The sequence below is a fragment of the Propithecus coquereli genome, unplaced genomic scaffold (genome assembly GCF_000956105.1).
Source record: "Propithecus coquereli isolate 6110/MARCELLA unplaced genomic scaffold, Pcoq_1.0 Scaffold101, whole genome shotgun sequence".
NCBI classification, from domain to species: Eukaryota; Metazoa; Chordata; class Mammalia; order Primates; family Indriidae; genus Propithecus; species Propithecus coquereli.
This window is the reverse complement of record NW_012133970.1, coordinates 920,191-925,192: the sequence shown is the minus strand read 5'-3', so window position 1 is coordinate 925,192 and position 5,002 is coordinate 920,191.

Genomic DNA, 5,002 nt, shown 5'->3' with positions numbered 1-5,002 from the left:
AGGCGTGAGCCACTGCGCCCGGCCTTGCACCGCATTTTTTAATGAAAACCCCCAAACACACAGAAACGTGGGGAGCATTTTGTGTGCCCATCATCTAGGTTCCACTGTTAACATTTTATCACACTTTCTTATCACATGTCCATGCATCCATCCTTCATTCATCAATTCACGTCGTTTGCGATGCATGTCAAACTGAATGTAGGACATCCTAGTGCTTAATCTTAACGTACTACAAGTTTAAAATTTTTAAAAAAAATATAGTTGGCGTTTTTTTCTGTCTTGTTTATGGAATCCTTCCCTACCCCAAGGTCATGAAGACATTCTTCTGTCGTCTCTTCTTCACATTTAGGTTTTAGAGCAACGTGGAATTAATCTTTGTTTCTGGGGTTTAAGGCCCGAGTCCGTTTCCTTTTCTCCTCCGACCCATACCCAGGTGTCCCTGCACTCTGCGATGAAAAGACCGTCCTCTTTCCAACGCTCCGTGATGCCTTCTCTGTCATAAGTTGTCTATCCATGTGAGAATATTAGTCTATTCGTCGATTTTTGAGCTAATCCTATACTTTCTTCGTTTCGGTAGCTTTATAGTAAATTTTATCACACTCGTCTCCAAAACAGTGTTGCAAATAAAGCTTATCATCTTTTAGAGCAAGTCCTCCCACCTTGTTGTCCTTCACGAGAGAATCTTGGTCATTCTCGGCTCTTTGCACGTCTATATGCATTTTAGAATCAGTTTGTCAGGTTCCACAAATATCCTCTTGGTGTTCTGATCAGGAGTGCGTTGAATCCATAGATCAATTTGCTGAGTCCTGACATCTTTATAAAATTGACTCTTCCAATCTGCGAACAGGGACTATCCCTCCTTTTAGTTAGGTCTTTCAATAAAGTTTTACTACTTTCCACATAGAGGTCATGCACATCTTTCATCAGATTGATTCTTATGTACTTTAAGTTCTTTAGATATTGTCATCCACTGGATTTTAAAAATTCATCTTCTCTGTGTTCATGCTATTTAGAAATACCCTTAGTTTCTGTATATTGACTCTGGCCTCTTGGCTAAATACTTTCACTGATTCCCATGAATTATCTGTTGATTCATTTGACTTTTCTATGGACACGATCAAGTCGCCCACACATAGTGAGAGATTATATTCCCTCATTTTCAAACTCTCTGCTTTCCATCTATTTTTCTTGCCACACTGTGCTGCCTAGGTGTTCTAGTACAATGATGAGTAGAAGCGGTAAGAGCAGACGTCCTGGTTTATTCCTGATCTTAAATCCTCTCAACATTTCTCCAGTAAATACGATGTTTCCTGTAAGTTCTTTGCAGATACCTTTATCAGCCTAAGGAAATTCCTTTCTATTACTGGTTTCTTAACATTAAACAAAGTCATGAATGTTTCCTTATTATAGTCTTAGTGCCTCTAGGATCTGCCATGATCTTCCGCTTTTCATTCTGATGCTGGTATTTCATTTCTTTTCTCTGTTTTCTTATCCATCTGCCTGGAGATTTAGCAATTTTATTGATCTGTTCTTTTCAAATCACCATCCATAATTAGTGATTTTGTTCTGTTGTTTTATTGTTTTCTCACTGGTTTCTGGTTTTGTCTTTAGTTTTTGCTTCCTTCTGCTTACTCTGGATTCACTTGCTCTCCCTTTTCTAGTTTCTTAAATCAGAAACTTAGCTCATTGATTTGAGACTTTTCTTCTTTTTTAATATAAGCATTTAATTTTATAAATTTCCCCCAAGTACCTCTTTAGCTGCACCAGAGAAATTTTGACACGTCGTGTTTTCATTTTCATTCATTAAAAATAATTTCTTTTTTTTCTTTTTGTATGTGCTTTTATCCATTTTTATTAAGAAGTGTGGTGTTTCATTATCCGAAGTGAAGTACCTCAAGAATGGAAAAGCAAACACCACATGTACTCTGTAATAAATTGGAAGTACCAGTAGGCACACAAGTGCACAGAGGAAAGTAAAGGTCGTTGGAAATCATGCAGGGTTGGTGGGCAGCAAAACCTACCTAACGGGTACAATCAACACTATTTGGGTGACGGGCACACTTACAGCCCTGACTTAAGCATTACAAAAGCTGTGCATGTAAGAAATTCATTTGTACCCCAATAATATTTTCAAATTAAAAAAACAAATATAGATATTAAAAAAGAAGTGTGCTGTTTAATTTACAAATATTTTGAGATATCCCAGATATTGTTCTGTTATTGATTTCTAGTTTAATTCTATTTTGGTCAAAGAGTATACGTTGTGTGATTATAATTATTTTAAATTTTGGAGGTTTGTTTTGTGGCCCATACATGATCTATCTTGGTAAATGCCCTGTCTGTACTTGAAAAGAATGTTTATTCTGCTGTTGTTCTTCTGAGAGGTGTATGATTGTCAAATAGGTAAAGTTGGTTGATAGTGTTGTTCAGACCTTCTATATCCTTACTGGTTTTCCATGTACTTGTCTTAGTGATCATTGACGAAACAATGTCCAAGTCTCCAAGTATACTTGTGAAATTTCATAATTACTCCTTTCAGTTGCATCACTTTGGCTTCAAGCATTTTGAAGTTTTGTTGTTAGGTGAATATTAATTTAGAATTTTAAAATTCTCTTGGTGAATTCTGCCGCCTTTAGTCTTTTGTAACATCCTTTTTTATCCCAGGCAATATTCCTGAAGTCACCTGTCTCAGTTGTCACTGTAGCCACTTTGGTGTTCTTTGGGTTAGTGTTTGCATGGTATATCTTTTCCTATCCTTTAGCATGTAAGCTATCTATGATATTACATTTAAAGCAGATTTCCCATAGACAGATGAGAGTTTGGTTTCTTTTTTTATGTAATCTGACATTCTGGCTTTTCACTCATGTGTTTAGACACTTTGCATTGAATGTAGTTATTGAAGTAGATTTAAAACTACCATTTTGCTATTCATCTTCTTTCTTATCACCTCTTTGTCTCAGTAAATGTAATTCACCCTATTAATAAACTAAATAAAAACAATTGTAGGATCACCTCAATAGGCGTAGAAAAAGCTTTTGAGAATATTCATTTTGCACTTATGATTAAAAATTATTAACCTGTTGCACACCTGAATTCTACCAGACTTACAAAGCAGAACTGGTACCTATCCTGCAGAAATTATTCCATGACATCGAGAAGGAAGGTATCTTCCCCAGCACATTTTTTGAAGCTAACAATACCTTGATACCAAAGCTGGGAAAGGAGTGAACAAAAAAAGGAAAGCTACACCCCTCTATCCATTATGAATACATTAGGTGCAAAAGTAATTGCTGTTATAGCATTGTTGAAATTTGCCGTTTTATATTAGAATACCTTCTTAAATAAATGTGGTTGTCTTATGCATCATTTTAATGCACATTCTCACTTTATATTTTTTACTAATGACTTCTTACTTGCTGTTTATTTTATATTTATTTTAGACTATGTACATGATGTTAGACTAAAAGCAAAGCCAAGCGATTTTCTTATTCGAGTTCAAAATGGGTCTTAAAGCAGCAGAGACAACTCACAACATCAACAATGTATTTGGCCCATGAACTGCTAATGAATGTACATTGCAGTGGTGGTTCAAGAAGTTTTGCAAAGGAGATGAGAGCCTTGAAGATGAGGAATGCAGTGGCCGGCCATCGCAAGTTCACACAGACCAATTGAGAGCAATCACCAAAGCTGATCCTCTTATGACTACATGAGAAGTTGCCGAAGAACTCAGTGTTGACCATTCTACGGTAATTCCTTATTTGAAGCAAGTTGGAAAGGTGAAAAAGCTCAATAAGTGGTTGCCCCATGAGCTGACCGAAAAAAAAAAAAAATCGTCATTTTGAAGTGTCCTCTTCTCTTATTGTATGCAACAAGAATGAACCATGTCTCGATTGGATTGTGATGTGCTAGGAAAAGTGAATTTTATATGACAACTGGCGACAACCAGCTCAGTGGTTGGATGGAGAAGAAGCTCCAAAGCTGTTCCCAAAGCCAAACTTGCACTAAAAAACGGTCATGGTCACTGTTTGGTGTTCTGTTGCCAGTCTGATCCACTGCATCGTTTTGAATCCTGGTGAAACCATTACATCTGAGAAGTATGCTCAGCAAATTGATGAGATGCACCGAAAACTGCAACTCCTGTAGCTGGCATGAGTCAACAGAAAGGGCCCAATTCTCCTCCATGACAATGCCCAATCGCACGTCACACAACCAACACTTCAAAAGTTGAATGAATTGGGCTACAAAGTTTTGCCTCATCCACCATATTCACCTGACCTCAAGCATCTCAACAACTTTTTGCAGGGAAAACGCTTCCACAACCAGCAGGATGCAGAGAATGCTTTCCAAGAGTTCGTTGAATTCTAAAGCATGGATTTTTACACTACAGGAATAAAGAAACTTATTTGTCATTGGCAAAAATGTGTTGATTGTAATGATTCCTATATTGATTAATGAAGATGTGTTTCAGCCTAGTTACAATGATTTAAAATTCATGGTCTGAAATGGCAGTTTCTTTTGCACCAACCTAATAGATGCAAAAATTCTCAATAAAATCCTAGCAAATCGAATTCAGTTGCTCATCAAAAAAATAAGTTCAGCAAAGTCTCACATTACAAAATCAATTTTCACAAATCAGTAGCATTCCTATATGCCAACAAGAGTCAAACTGAGAACCAAATCAAAGACTCAATAACTTTCACAATAGCAACAAAGAAGATAAAATACCTAGGAATATATTTAACTAAGGAGGTGAAAGACCTCTACAGGGAGAACTACAAAACACTGAGGAAGGAAATAACGGAGGACAGAAACAGATGGAAAACCATACCATGCTCAGGGATTGGTAGAATCAACATCATTACAATGTCTATACCATTCAAAGTGATCTACAGATTCAATGCAATCCCTATTAAAATACCGGTATCATTTTTCACAGATCTAGAAAAAACAATTCTACACTTTGTATGAAACCAGAGAAGACCCTATATAGCTAAAATAACCT